At 44.5% G+C, this 16,398-nt stretch overlaps 1 long non-coding RNA gene across 1 annotated transcript in view; it reads right to left on the bottom strand.

The window, feature by feature from the left end:
- Positions 1–16,398, bottom strand: part of LOC138245942 (uncharacterized) — a 324,752-nt gene that overhangs the window by 255,516 nt on the left and 52,838 nt on the right. The window contains exon 2 of the long non-coding RNA XR_011194193.1: positions 4,498–4,858. This is a non-coding gene — a long non-coding RNA (uncharacterized lncRNA). The remainder of the gene's footprint in view (positions 1–4,497; positions 4,859–16,398) is intronic.

Below are 16,398 nucleotides of genomic sequence, written 5' to 3'. Positions count from 1 at the left end.
CCGACCTTCACAAAACCAAAGACCTCCTGGTTTTCAGAAAGAACCTCAAGATATGGTTGTTCGATCAGTGACCCTCCCAGCCCCCCCGTTCGTTCCCCCTCTCCAAGCGCATTGAGACCCTCCCGGGTGAGTAGGGCGCTCTACAAATTGTTTTGATTGATTGATTGATTGACAGTGTATGCCTCAGTTGACTGAAAATCTGTCACATTGGCATGCACATTTTAAATGCCCATTTCAGAACTCCCTGAGATCCTAGCCTCCTAACCACCATCTGTATTAGACCTCTTCCACTGTTGCTGCTCAATAACTTCTGCAGAGACACACAATGGCTGGCGGTGCACGTGAAATGGCCATCAACTTCTGTGCTAGAGAGCTGGACATCTTTGTGTACAACAACAGCCAGCTAGCTATTTCGCAGGGATTTAGATAATCCACATAAATTAATTACTCTTAAAGTTCAATATATTTGTTGATAATAACACTTTGAGCGACCAGAACATTGTCTCTAGTGCATTAAATGTCACATCCACAATATTAAAAGATTTGAAAAACGTATGACTCCCGCATTTGCGATTTACACACAAGACATTGCAAAAGAAATGAATTGCTCTACCCTATGTGTCTTCATTTTGAGTTGTGTCACTCCATTTTACTTTTGGTTATTCAATCAATCAATAAATCAATCAAATAAATCTTTATTCAGCCAATCATGGCCATAAAAGATAAAACAAAAGCCATTAGAATATGCAATAAAACCATGAACAAGAGTAAAACCAATCATAATAAAATAGAATAAACTGCAAGCATAGCATGGTGCATTATGTTAAGCAGCAACAAAAATAATGCAGAAATTGGCCTGAATCAATTTCCAGCACACAGCAACAAACATATAAAGTGTGCGGGTAAATGGAAAGGGATGTTCAGTGAAATGCTCAAATTAAACTCTGACACAACTAATTCCATAACAAACAGGACCTCAAGAGGAAAGAGCAACATGCATATACTTCATTGTGCATTTTGATTTAAAAAAAATCAGCCAGTAGATTACAGACAAAAACCCCAGCAAAAGTAATTACCCCTCCATAGATTTTCTTGCTTTAACTGCGGCCTTAAGAAAAGAGCTCACCCTCAAACAAATAATGAGGGTATTCAGCAGTTGCAAATGGTACAGGGCTTCTCTGCACCTGCGATGTCCTTGTGGGTTTAAAAGAGGTTTGAGGAAATGTATGTGTTGGTAATTAAAATAGTCGCAAAAAGCATAAAATGCAGAAGCGACTGCTGGGCAATGCCATCGCAGGGGCACGGTGAGACTGGACCACCCAGAAAATCTATTTGTCTACCGAAACACAAAAGCCTCCAGATCATTTCGGCTCTAAAGCGAAAAAGGATGGACCGCTCCCAGTGTGTAAGGTCTAGAGAAAGATAGAGAACGGTCCCAGCAGTGTCAAAAAAACATGAAAATTCCTAACTGTACTTTTGGTTAACTCAGTTTGCAACCTTCTTTCTTCACTAACCTGTAAAAATAGCCACTTTATTCTTAATGCTGCAGGAGGACGTAAATACAACAGCCAACCGCAATGCTTGCAATGTTTTGGCTCAGCCACGGAATGGCAGATCCCTTATCCTGGTTGAAATACTCCTTAATGATGTCTCTACAAAGGCTCGCTTGGGGCCTAACCCAGATACTAATCCACAACAGCAGTGGCGCCAAATGCACCGTCCTCGTAGTTCTAAAAGAATAATGTAACTGGAGGCGGCTGTAGGAAGATGTAGAAGCCTCCAGCATATGCAATTTTCCTCGAGTTGAAGAGGGGAGCGACCCCAAACCCCTGCCCTGTACGTAGCGTTGTGACGCAATGGACTTTAAACACATTTAAAAGGGGTAGGATGGTCCTTTCCCCCTAGATCTGGGCGGATTTAAAAACTGCTCCTGCCGACCTACTGAGTTTGAGGCGTAAGCTAGTCAGCTGTGATTGCCAGGAACAAGACGAATTAATAATAACTCCCAAATAACTAAAATCACGTACATTACACAGAGGGTGGCCCTTGAAGAAAAATCTACGAATGTTTTTTTTCCGATGCCCACCCGCCATAAACTGAGACTTCCCATAGTTAGTTAATAAGTCAAGATTGCTCATAAAGCAGACGAAAACATCCACAAGCGTCTGCAGAGCATTTGGTGTCCTTTCCAGTAGGATCGCATCTTCCATGTAGAGCAGTTCAGGCACCTGAGTACCGGCAATTCTGGGAGTAATTACCAGATCAGCAGTCAAATGGGAAGAAAAAACATTTATATAAAGAGTAAAAAGCAATTGAAGACAAAATTCAACCTTGGCGCACTCCACCTCTAAGGTAAAATTCTGGGGACATTTCTCCACTTGTGCTCAGGCGCACTTTGGCCACTAAACCAGTATGCACACTATGAAGAAACTTCACCAGGCGGGTAACTCCACGCTAAGGTCCATCAAAATCAGTCATAACTTGGACCAGTTTACGGAGTCAAATGCCATAGAGAGGTCCATAAAGGCCACGTATATAGGGCAGCGCCTAACAAATAGATATGTGTTTACTATTAAGCTCAAATGTAGGCATTGCTCTACCATACCCAGACAGGGACAAAACCCAAAAGGGAGACAATGTTGTGCTCTTGCACCCAAGCAGCAAGGTGGTTATAAATCACGCTGCCTATGATTTCAGCTCAACTATGAATAGGGGAGATAGGCCTATATAGCACTTAGGGGACCTACAATCTCCCTTTTTAAAAACGGGCACAATAGAGGATAAAGTCCATGAGAATGGGATATGTGTGGAATTACAAATGTTTGCAATCAAGGACCCCGTAAATCTATATAACATTTTAGAAGATACATTGGGATCCCTTCTGGGTCTGGAGCTTTCCCCCCTGAATTCAGGAGCATAGCCAGCTCTACTCCAGCCAATGATACAATAGGGGGCAGCCCACTGTGTAACCATGTGTGCGGAGATTTAGTCGCATCTGCGTTCTCCTCTAAGTAGTAAATGGCCAACAAATGAGAGACCCAGTCGGATTCTAAAATATTGCATTTCAACAAAAGGCCTTCAGGAGCACTCCTAAGCCTGATTCTTTTGACTGTGTCCCAAAAAGTCTTAATTCCAGTAGTTCCCAGTCCTTCTTGTGCAGGGCCTCCTTCCTAAGTTTGAGGGTGGTCTTATAGCCCAAGCGAGCAGACCGAACCTTGGTCTGTACTCTCGGGTTGGAGGTCAATGCCTTGCTCAATTTTCGGTTTCAATTTATTTTTACTTAACTAATTTCTATAATAATGGTTTTGTTATTCCTGTATGTGTTCATTATGTGCAGTTTAATTTTCTTTCTAAAATGCAATATTCCGAGGGTGGATCAAATTTGCAACCTCCCTATGTGTTGTGTGGAAAAGTAAAAATCCTTTGTACCCTACCAGCCAATCCAGGACCTTGTTAAACAGCTCCTTGTCGGATTCAATTTGCCCCCTGCATAGGGGAGGGTCCCCCCATAAGCACCGCTACGTAGGGACACGCAGCTCAGGGGAGGTTTACAAGGGCCTCATTAGGGGTGGGGGCTGAATGTCCAGCTGGCAAATCTTCCCCAAGAAGACCCCTCCTGTACACCCTTCACCTTCAGATCTTGTGGCTCTTATGGGTGGATCTCAGAAGGTAGCTCCATGCTCCCAGCTGGAGGATTGACTCAGATGGGAATGCTCCACTGATAAGGTCTCCCTGGGTGGGACTAAACCCTCAGATGCAACAGAGCTAATTTACTGAACTGATATCATATTATGGGGCTGGTTGGCCGCCATACACATTGGTCATATTGGTTGACCAACGTTGCTGCCACAAGCTGAAAGGGACTGACAAGGGCACAGCAAAGGGGATGCTAATCTAGCTTCCAAGGCATCTAGGCACGAGATTATAGGCGAGAGTTCAGCTTTTGGTCATGTCCTAAATTGCTCGAATTGACCCTTCAATTAGATTACCAAGCTGTCGCGGATCAGGTGGAGGGTACCCTCTGCTCCAGAAGGAGGCTACTGTGAATTCTAATCTAGGCTCTCAATTTTCTGCCCAATGAGGGGGCCTGTGAAGGGCCCTGCTGTACATTGGAATCACTGTTGCTAGTCTGCTTGGGACAAGGGCCTCGTTTGGATTCCCCTGGGGGCATAGGGCTAGGGGCACCACTTCCCAGACAAAGGGAACAGGGAGACTCTTGAAGGTTAGGAGACAATGGAGTTTAGCAAAGTGGACTATTAAAGATAACACCTGCAGATATGGATGTATGAGCAACAGAAGAGGGAGTAGGTAGACTGAGCCCTGCCCCCTTATTAAGCCCCTGATTAGGCCCGCGCCCGGACCCTAAAGGCCTCCTGTAAGTTAGAGCAGTTTCAGTATTTATAGCACTAACAGCTCACTTGAGCATACGGTCCACAATGCAAAAATTAAACACAACTAGACACCAAAATGAGAAATGCTGGCAAAGAAAATTAGTACCTTCTGGGGTGGCAAACCAAGCGAAGTGGCCCAGCCCAGCCTCTTCGTTTGCAGGTCCTGGCCCGGTCTTCCTTAAATAGCAGCACCTCCATGAGCAGAAAATGTATCAGCAGCCTCCCGGACTGACGTCTGGTGCATATAGTCATCCTGCTGCCCCCTCCAGTAGCGCTCTCCATCCCCCACCGGTGGGGGAGGGGGAACAGGGGGTCCTTACATGCAAGTCTCTCCGGGCGCACAAAACGTATCAGCAGCCTCACGCACTGGTGCCTGGGGCATGTAGTCAACCTGCGCCCCCCTCTAGTAGTGCTCTCCATCCTGTGCTGTGGGGGCATTTGTGACATAATGCAGCCCCCAGCCATTACTGCTAGAACAAAAAACACAAACCTAAAAATCAGACCCACAGTACTTAACTAACCAGGTGTTTGACAAAAATAAAATGAATCTCTCAGACATTAGTCAGGGCATGCCGGGCCTCCCTTTGGCATGGGGAAGCTGTGTAGCCATCAGCCAACAACAATCTGCGGGGCAAACTGAGATGACATACATGGTATCACAAAGCATGTCCTGTTTTCCATTCAGTGGTGTATGAATGTCATTAGTGAGTTAGGAAATAGCACTATATGAGCCAAGGGTGGCCTGGCTGTGGAAATAGGCTTTCTGACAGTCAATCCAGTGGGGAACCTGGCGTTGAATATTTCAGAATGCACTCAACACTAAAGACAACATTGATAGTTACTTTTGAGGTTTTAGGAGTGCCCTCTTCATAAAATACAAAGGCCTTCAGTTTTGATTTCCTTTTAAGGGTCACCCAGCACAATGAGACAGATAGCCCATATACATAATTACAAGTCACATGCTAAATAATGCTCTTGTATTAAGGTACATGTGCCGCCTGTCACACTGAGATGGAGTACCTTGTGCTGAAACTACAAAATCAGCCTCAGAATATAATACATAATGCATTACACAGCACTGAGTGATGGCCATCTTCAAATGACAATTACATTTTTTTAAAAACATTTGACAACAACAATCACAACAGTATGCTTTATTTACAGTTTGTCCGACACGTTACTTGGGCCGACTTTTTATTCGTGACATAGAATCAGCAGTACAACAGAGATGGCTTAATAAGTATCCAAACTTTAAATCAGCCCTATGTCTATGAAGCTGAATTCTGATCATACATGCATAACGACATTTTATAAATTGACATGTTTACTACAACATGGTTATTAGTAGCATCTTATTTTGTTTTCTTATATCCCTCTAAGTAGGACAGCCCCCATCAAAAGAAAAAGTTCTGGCGAGCCTTTAAGGGGCCTTCAGAAGCTGCAGCATCAACGGGACATTAGCCAGGGACCTGTGTCGTCGTTTTAAACAAACTGGAAAGGTTGTCTCAGCAGAAAAAGCGGGTGGGATTGTCACGTACACTCATGATGTGATGCATTCTGGCAGTAGCCCAACATGACTTGGATGAGGAGCTGAAATTCTTGGAACAGCGACATGAGTGTAAGTTTAATCTTTTGAAAAAATACTATGTTGCCTCAAAACTTCAAAATAACAATATGTGCCTGGCTTTGAGTCTGGCAGATGGGTATACACCTTGACAAATATGGCAGAACACACATACAACATATTACAAGTGTTTTCAAGTGTATCTAACTTATAATATGTTGGTCAAAATGTATGTTTGTGAAGAATATCCCATCTGTCAAACTCTATAGATGTAAAGTAGTGTTTTAGATTGGTAAACAACTGGGCATGCTTAGTAAATGTTACCTTTTTTTTTACGAATACATTAACAGATATTGTGCAGTATTTAGAATTTTGCATATGCATACTCAGTCACAAAAGTGACAGATATCCCATCCACCTTGTTACAAGTGCTAATTAACATAAAACACTTGCAATAAGGCAGACAGGATATCCATGATGTTTGTGATGGAGCAACTGGCCTGCCAAATTCTGAATTAGGCCCTTTTTATGGTACATTTAGTGCCCATTCTTTAGAATATTAACCACAATTTGGAGGGGTTGAAGGGCCTCTGGAAAAGGGGAGCAACGTATACTGCGGGAATCAGAGACAGTGAGGGTGGGAAGTCTGGCCATGAGGCTACTTCATCATATGATTCAGAAACTTCTGATTCGGGCCAGCCACTTGTGGTAGTGGCTGAAACATCATATTCCACTACATCTGTTCTTGTAGCTGTTACTTCCAGCACCACCGTCATACCATTCCCCTCAGTACCAAGCCAGCACCTAGTCAATAAGCAGACTATGGTCTTTTTCTCCCCAGGAACCTCTCCCCTTTCTGCCATCCCACAAGCACCAGTGTGGGAGGAGGCACTGGAGGTATAAGTAGGCAACTGGTTCATGTAGGTAACATCTTGGATGGTGTTTCGCTCTGCCCTGTCTGCCAAACTGAGAGGTTGTGTCCCTACTAGTGGCTTCTCTGACACAAATGATTCTGGCATACTTGCCCTGATTCCTCTGTTTGCCCCATTACAACCACTGACTCTGCTCCACCGCCTGACCCCATTTCCATCTGCCCACCCAGTTTTCTCTGCTGAATCAGTTCCTCCGCCTCCCTCCACTATTCCACTATTCCACCTCTCCCTTAATCACTGCATAGCCCTTCACAATCCACTAACCATACAGAAGTTCATGTTTCCAATTATACCATGCATTGGTAACTCCAATAACTCTGGCCTTGCATGGTCAGCCGTAGAGCCATTTACTTTGCCAATGGTTGAGGTTGCACAGGCATATTTTATGATAGCTTTACTATACCAAGATGGTTGCTGCATTTCAAAGCAACATGCCAGCCACCTTTGAACAGCAAAGAATGACAAAGCATGCCAAAAACAGTGGCAACCATCTTTTAGTATCTTTGCAACACGTAATCATTATTTTACCTTTCCAAGATGGACACCTTGATGAAATCAATGTGCCTGACATTTATATTGATAAAGTATGCCATAAGCATTTAAAGATGGACCTCTGGGCTTGCGGCCTCAAGATCTACTCATCTATGTATACATCCAAAATGTTTAAACATTTTTATAAAATAACAGAATAAAATATAAGAGAATAAGATTTATAGAGAACGGACATTCACCACAGGGAATATCTTGGCACTAAAGACAAAAGAAGACAGGCGATTCACACAGCACCAAAGGAAAAAAATCTAAATCAGCCATTAATAGAATTAATACCATCCCAGGGACTTTAAAAATATAAACAATTTAATTGCAAATGGGAGCATATTCCAAAGCTGTGGCCCCTAGTATGACAAACCCGTCTCACGTTCTGGTCTCCTTCAGACTGGGTATTACAAAAAGTACAAAAAGCAATTGGGAAGCTGACGACCTTTACATCAAACATCGAACATGATTTTTCTATATCATCAAAAATATTAGATATCAATCACAAGGTTTTAAAAACAAGCCTCTGCTTACCGGCAAGCCGATGTAAGTCAGTTCTGGCTTACGAAACAATAATCTTTCTTCAGTGCACAAAGCAGTCAAGCAGCCAAATGTTTAATTCTCTGCAGGGCTATCATGGTAGGACTGCAGAAGGCCTAAATAAAGAAGACTGCAGTAATTAATTTAAAAAAGAAAACTTGTCAATACTACCTGGCAAGCAGGTGTTTAGTTAAAAAAGCAGGCCTTTCCTGATGACCCTGAGTTGGTGAAAACTAGAAGAAGTAACCACTTTAATCTGGTGATCCATTGAGGGCCAGTCATCTAGGAAGAAACTAAGGGGGTCATTTTGACCTTGGCGGTCTTTTTACAAGTGTGGTGGCGGCATAGCAGTCCCCATGGATCTCTTCCCCTCCCGGAAGATCAACGGACCAGGTAAGTTGATCGTCCGTTAGGGGAGGGGGATGGGGGGTATTGTGTGCGTGCATGGGGGTGTGCGTGTATGTATGTCGAGGGGGTGTGTGAGTGCGTGTATGCATGCGGGGGTGTTGTGTGTTTGGCAATGAGTGCGTGTCTGTCTGTAGGTATGTCTGTTTGGATGTATGCTTGTATGTCTGAATGAGGGTGTGCGTGTAAGACTGTGTGTGTGTCTGTTGGCATGTATGTTGGTGTGTGTGCGTGTACGTGTGTTGGTGGTGCCTGAGTGCGTGTTGGGTGTGTATGTGTATGGTAATGTCGGGGTTAGGGGTGGTGAGGGGGTCCTGCCACCTTTGGGGGGTGGCATGGGTGGTGGGGGGTGTAGGGGAAGGTCTCAGGGTGGGGGTGGGGGTTGGGGGAGACCCCTATCAGTGCCAGGGAAGAAACTCCCTGGCACTGATAGTGCTTACCGCCATGGATTTCATGGCGGTTCCAAACCCACGAAATCCATGGCAGTCAGCCGGGTCATAATACCGCCGGCGGTATTGTGACGACCGCCGGGCTGGAGACCCAGGACTCCAGCCCAGCGGTCGTCTCCGCCCTGGTGGGCGGAACAGAGAAGTGGCGGATGACCATGGCGGTAACCGCCATGGTCATAATTCCAAAAATGTTACCGCCAGCCTGTTGGCGGTAAGACCGCCGCTTCTCCGCCATCCGCCAGGGTCGTAATGACCCCCTAAGGGTCTTACCTTTCAGAGAAAGTTGAAGTAGGACCTAATAGACTAGAATAAATACAATTATGCCAACTAGCAATGTAGTTTGTGTAAGAATGTAAGAAACTGGATTATTTGGGATGGAACACTGCCCACCTCGAGGAATACTCACAATCCTTGTTAGAGTGAACCCTCCAAGTCACTTAATTAGCCTGAACTCAAACCTGTGGTAATGGGGGCACTTTGTAAAATATTTCTGCAGTACCAAAATGGTAATAGAGTGAAAATGCAAAACAATAACAATCCCAAACTGAATTAGAAAAATATAGTAAAATTTAATAAACAAAATTACACCTTAACCCCTTGGCCGCCACGGACGTAACAGTTGCGTCCTGGACTGTGGCGCTGAGGCGCCAACAATGTAACCATTACGTCCTGCGACCGGCTCATGGGGGGAGCGCTAGAGCCTCCCACCCCATCCCATGGGCAGGAATGGAAGAGGAATCACTTCCCCTTTCACCCCCACCTGTGACGTCTGATTACGTCAGCGTGCAATTGCGTGCTGATCTCATCAAAGGCTGCCCCATTTCCAGCGTGACCGGAAGAGAAATGCTCTGCATTTCTCTTCCGATCCTGGGGCTGGGGATGGCACAGAGACATGAAAAGAAAGGAAAGGCCTTTCCTTTCCCGTCTCTTTGAGCATTTCTGAAGCCCGATCGTGAAGCTGAAATGCCTATTAGACACCGTGGATTTTGTGAAATTGGCATAAGGGGCAACCCCATGAGCAAGGGTCACTCCCAAGGGGGCATTGGGTGGCATTTTTTATTAGGCTCATTTCTGCCCCTCCAGGGGCAGATCAGCCTATTTTAATAAGGCTGACCTGCCTGCGGAGGGGGGCAGAAGCCAATAGGAACCAGGGGTTTATTTTTTTTTTGTTGTTTTTATTTTACACATGGGGAGCGACCCCTTAGGCAAGGGTCGATCCTCTGGAAGGCAAATTCTTTTTAGGCCATTTCTGTGGGCATATTGGCCTATTTTTATTAGGCCAATCTGCCCCTAAGAGGGGCAGAAACCACTAGACACCAGGGACTGGTGTGTGTGTTTTGTTCGTGGGGGCAGCCCGGTAGGCAAGGGTCGCTCCTCTGGAGGGCAAATTTATTTTAGGCCACTTCTGCCCCCTCTTGGCCCATTTTCTTTAGGCCGATCTGCTCCCAAGGGGGCAGAAGCCACTAGGCACCAGAGATTTTTTTTTTTTTTTTACAGATAGGGGGCAGATCAGCCTATATTTTTGTAAGGCCCATCAGTCTTTCACTTCTTCCCCCCAATACTAAAACATCTTATCCCACAGCAAGCAAGAGGACATTTGATTATTTGGGGTTTTGGTTTTACATTTGGGCTATGAGAGCTTGTCTAACTCTTAAAATCTTCCCACTTGGAATGGTGAGGGCTGCACTTTTTGGACTTTGGGTCGCTGCTGTGTAGAAGCATCTACAAGTCCTAGCCACATCTGAAAACTAGGGTGATGTGCTTCTCATACACCCGCACCGTTTTCTTACCCAAAAGGCCCTGCAAACCTCCAACTTTGCTGGAAATCACACATTTTCCCCACATTTTTGTGATGGAACCTTCCGGAATCTGCAGGAATCCACAAAATTCCTACCACCCAGCATTGACACATCTATACCGATAAAAATTCCGCCCCACTTGTCAGCCTAAAAAATTTTTTTTTTTCCAAACTGCCCTTTTGGACCCGCTTTGGTTACCCCTCATTTTCGACAGGTCTTTGGCTCTTCCGTGTCACAGGCACTTGGCCCACCTACACAAATAGGTATCATTTTTACAGAGAAACTGAGGTGAATGTTGGGTGGTAGGAAATTTGTGTCGGTGTGGTGATCCCTCACAGAAATGTGGGAAAATGTGATTTTTCAGCTAAATTTGAGGTTTGATGAGGATTGTGAATAAGAAAACAATGGGGGATCCATGGACTACCTCGGGTGTCTAGATTTCAGAAATGTTTTGGTTTGGTAGGTTTCCCTGTATGGCTGGTGAGCCCAGGACCAAAAACCCAGGTGCCCCCGTAAAAACAGGTAGTTTTGTATTTGGTTATTTTGATGTGTCCACATAGTGTTTTGGGGCATTTCCTGTCGCGGGCACTAGGCATACCCACACTAGTGAGGTATACGTTTTATCAGAAGACTTGGGGTAGTGCTGAGTGGAAGGGAATTTGTGGCTCCTCTCAGATTCCTGAACTTTCTATCACCGAAATGTGAGGAAAAAGTGTTTTTTGCCAAAGTTTGGTGTTTGCAAAGGATTCTGGGTAACGGTACCTGGTGAAAGTCCCACATATCACTCCATCTTGGATTCCCCTATGTTTCTAGTTTTTAAAGATGCACAGGTTTGGTAGGATTTCCTAGGTGCTGGCTGAGCTGGAGGCCAAAATCCACAGCTAGGCACTTTGCAAAAAAATAGCTCTGTTTTCTTTGGGAAAATGTGATTTGTCCACGTTGTGTTTTGGGGCATTTCTTGTTGCGGGCACTTGCCCTACCCACACAAGTGAGGTACCATTTTTATCAGGAGACTTGGGGGAATTCTGGGTGGAAGAAAATTTGTGGCTTCTTTCAGATTCCAGAACTTTCTGTCACTGAACATTAAGGAAAGTGTTTTTTGGCCACATTTTGAGTTTTGCAAAGGATTTTCGGTAACAGAACCTGGTGAGAGCCGCACAAATCACCCCGTCTTGGATTCCCCTAGGTGTCTAGTTTAAAAAAATGCACAGGTTTGGTAGGTTTCCCTAGGTGCCGGCTGAGCTAGAATCAGAATCCACAGCTAGGCACTTTACAAAAAACATGTCAGTTTTCAATGTAAAATGTGATGTGTCCATGTTGCATTTCCTGTCGCGGGCATTAGGCCTACCCACACAAGTGAGGTACCATTTTTATCGGGAGACTTGGGGGAACACAGAATAGCAGAAAAAGTGGTATTGCCCTTGTCTTTCTCTACATTTTTTCCTTCCAAATGTAAGACAGTGTGTAAAAAAGGCAACTATTTGAGAAATGCCATGTAATTTACACGCTAGCATGGGCACCGCGGAATTCAGAGATGTGCAAATAACCACTTCTTCTCAACACCTTATCTTGTGTCCATTTTGGAAATACAAAGGTTTCCTTGATACCTATTTTTCACTCTTTATATTTCACCAAATGAATTGCTGTATACCAGGTATTCAAGGAAAACCCTTTGAAGATGTTGCTCCTTTATTTGCTCTGGGAACCTAGGGTTCTTGATGAACATACAAGCCCAATATATCGCCACAACCAGAAAAGTCCAGCAGTCGTACCAGTATATTACTTTTGAAAATATGGCATCACTGGAAAAAGTTACAGAGTAAAACGTGGAGCAAAATGGCTTTTTTACCTCAATTTTTTTATTTTTTTTATTTCAGCTGTTATTTTCTGTGGGAAAACCTTGTAGGATCGACACAAATGATCTCTTGGTAAATTCAGAATGTTGTCTACTTTTCAGAAATGTTTAGCTTTCCGGGATACAGCATTGGCTTCACACCCATTTCTGTCACTAATTGGAAGGAGGCTAAAAGCACAAAAATAGTAAAAATGGGGTATGTCCCAGTACAATGCCAAAATTGTGTTGAAAAATTTGGTTTTCTGATTCAAGTCTGCCTGTTCCTAAAAGCTAGGAAGATGGTGACTTTAGCACCACAAATGCTTTGTTGATTACATTTTCAGGAAGAAAAAAAAACACAAGCCTTCTTCTGCAGCCCTTTTTCCCCAATTTGTTTTTTTTTTAAAGCAAACCTTTTGTGGTATTTTGGCTAGTTTCTTGGTCTCCTCCAGGGGAACCCACGAATTCTGGGTACCTCTAGAATCCTTAGGATGTTTGAAAAAAAGGACGCAAATTTGGCGTGGGTAGCTTATGTTGACAAAGTGTTATGAGAGCCTAAGCGCGAACTGCCTCAAATAGCCAAAAAAAAGGCCTGTCACCTGAAGGGGGAAAAGCCCTGCAGTAAAGGGGTTAAAGACAAAACTCCAATAAAGGGAACCATTGATATGATTTTTCAAACTTTTAAGTAGAAATAGCTCCGAAAAGTGCAAAGCACCAATAGTCAATGGGTTGGGGTCCACATTAAATGTGAGGCTGCCAACGATGCAGTGCGAGTTGGATACACTAACCATGTTTGCTCTAGTCAAAGATTTTACCTTCTGCTGTAATCTTTAGAATCCCGATCACCCACATCCGTACAAATCTAAAGCCACTCCCTAGGATCTTGCGGGAGGCACTCAGAGACCCACCTGGGTGTCAGGCAGAGGACAACAGCACGGTCCAGTCCAGGTCCCTGGTACACTCGTCAGTAGGGTATTTCTAGGAAAAGGTGTCTTGCAGCTTGTCTCCCTGTAGCCACACATGAGGTCAGCCTACTGACTCTAGGAATCCATCTCTTGTCCTAGGTACCATGGGGAGCAGGTCCAGTCCTTCAGGGCTCCTCTCAGGTCACATACAGCAGAATCATCCTCTTCTGATCTTCTGCAGGTTCTGAAAGCATCTGCCTGTAAATGCCACGTTTATGCCTTGCACATGCTGTTCAGTGGGGGTGATACCTGCCCCTCCCTAGACAATGGGGTTGAAGTTCCCAGGCCATGACCTACTTACGTTTGCAGCATTTTCTATTTGCCTTACTTCAAACAGGCCCAAATGCTATTTATCAAGGCATTTCTTAAAATGGCAAAAGTCTTCTGCCTCACTAAACTTGGCTACTGAGTGCTGTGGGTGTGAGAAGAGTATACTATGGTAATACTAGTGTCCTCTCACATCTACAATCCAGTTTAAAGCAGGCACTGTATCCTCAACAAACCTAGAGACAGAAGTCTGGTAGGACAAAAGCATGGTTCTTTAGCAACCCAACAGTGGATATGTAATAATTGTCACAGCATCCTGTCATCTCCCTTTAAAGATTGTGAATTTCAGATGTGTCTCAACAGACCAGTCAAGCAGGATTTGCCACTAGGCTGTGAAATGAAGGCCCATAGCCTCCAATCCTGCACATTCTGTGGAGTTCAGGGGAATAATCTGTCCATTCAGGTCTGCCTACTGTTTCCACACATACACAAGGCTGAGCACAGGTTGAGAGCTGGCAGAGGATTATGCTAATTAGCCATCTGACTGTTCATGCAGGTAAACTGTACCTTTCCTAAGGTTACTGTTCCTTAATATTTATTAAAAAAACACATCTGGATTAATCATTGAATTGGATTTTTAATAGCTTTAAAAATAATGGTTTCGTTATTTTTCTAGCTTGTCCTTTTCCTAAGATACAGTATTAGTACTTAACATTGCTTCCCACTGTTTCTCTATCGCCCAATCCAGCTTCCTAAAGTGAAAATAGCTTTTGGAGCTAGCCACTGTAAGGACATTCTAACTTTAAATGTCTCCATGTTCCACTTTTAAAAACCATGCGCCCTGCCTTGTAGGATATATGGCCTTCATGTGGGTGACTAATTATTACTTACAAGGATATTTTGTACTTGTCAATAGAGGTTTCCTTTGACATGTTGCAGTGCATGTTTTGCATTTACAGTAAGGCTACAGTGGTAGGCCTGAAGCCATATTTGCACTGCCAGAATAGTGAATAGCACAATAGGTGCTGCTGTCCACTAGAGGCATTTAATTTGCAGGCCCCTAGGTACATTTTGTACCACATACTAAAGATTTATAGGCAAGTTACATATAACAAATAGGACTATGCCAATGTGACCATGTTTAAAAGGTGAGCAGAGGTTTCTACTACTGGTTAGCAGCTTTAAAGTGCAAGGAGTTCTAAAGCCAGCAAAAAACTAGGATCCAGCAAAGGTGAAAAATCCAGGGTGATCACACAAAAAAGGCAGATTTTCATTGGTTTCTGACCAACAAGACCTCAGACTTATTTGAGTTAAGGTGGAGAAAGTTTACAAAAACAGGAGTTAATGGTGGGGCGGCGCGGCATGTGGCGGGGGGGCGACAAAAAAATCTGTAATACATCTTTTTTTAAAAACCTAAAAACTTAACTTTGTGCTGCATCGAGCCTTGCCGCTCCAATTTGCTCCTCGACTGGACTGCAGGCACAGACTCCCAGCCTGCCTTGCATCCAAGACGGCCGGCCAAACATGCATGCACCTTGAAAGGGTGTGCTGTGCATGCCACCTTGTCCCTGTCATAGCTCCATGGTCCCACCCCCTTTACGATAAAACAATAAGGCCTGTATTCATACTTTTTTAGCGGCACGTTTGCGCTGCTTTTTGACGCAAAAACGGCACAAACTTACAAAATACAATTGTATTTTGAAAGTTTGTGCCGCTTTTGCGTCAAAAAGTGACGCTAATGTGGCGCTAAAAAAGTATAAATACGGGCCAAAGAAACTTAGGCTCTCATTATAACCTTGGCGGTCAGTGTTTAAGCAGCGGTAATACAGCCAACAGGCCGGCGGAAAAAAAAATGGAATCAAGACCATGGCGGAAACCGCCAACATAGACAGCCACTTTAACCATCCGACCGCCACGGCGGTAGAAACAAACACTGCGGCGGTAACCGCCAACAGACAGGTGGAAAACAAGGTTCCACCCACTGTATTACAACACGCCTATCCGCCACCTTTTCTGGGGCGGTACCAATGCTATCAAAAGCACGGCGGAAACAGGACTTGGAAAGGAAACCACTCACCTCTCGACACGCAACGAGGAACCAGGACGCCATGGAGCCCGAACTACAGGTCCTGCCCATGCTGTTCTTCCTCCTCTTGTATCAGGAGCAGGAAAGACGCCGTCAACGACAACAGTGAGTACTGCACCTACAACACAGGGTAGGGGGGAGGGAAAAGAGAGTGACACACACACGCAACACGCAACACCCCCACCCTCACCCACAACACCATACACACAAATACATATACACCTCCTCATCCCCTGGAAGAACGCAAGGACAAAAGTAAATGATTGTAACAAGTGTAATCAATAAAAATCAGATGGGGCAATTTCAAAAATCATATATACAAATATGTACACCAACTACACATGTCTGGATATTAATCAAATCTTTGTCCGTGTATCAGTGTCCCAAAATGCATGGGTGAAGCCCACACAAGACACCTGACCCAAAACGGAGAGAACACTGCAGGGGCATCAGATAGAAAATAAACAGGCACATCAAGGGGAGGCGGGGCACCACAGCCGGATGAACGGACGACGCCACTACTCCACGAGGGGGCTCCATGCCCACTGATTGGTCCTTGGGAGTTCAAAGACACAGTCTCTTAAGTCTCTCCAGTGGGGGGTTTGCCCACTGTGTTATCCTGGGGAGTG

Source organism: Pleurodeles waltl, chromosome 7, assembly GCF_031143425.1.
Source record: "Pleurodeles waltl isolate 20211129_DDA chromosome 7, aPleWal1.hap1.20221129, whole genome shotgun sequence".
Lineage (NCBI taxonomy): Eukaryota > Metazoa > Chordata > Amphibia > Caudata > Salamandridae > Pleurodeles > Pleurodeles waltl.
Note: the sequence above shows the minus strand (reverse complement) of the source record. Positions and strands in the feature narration are given on the sequence as shown.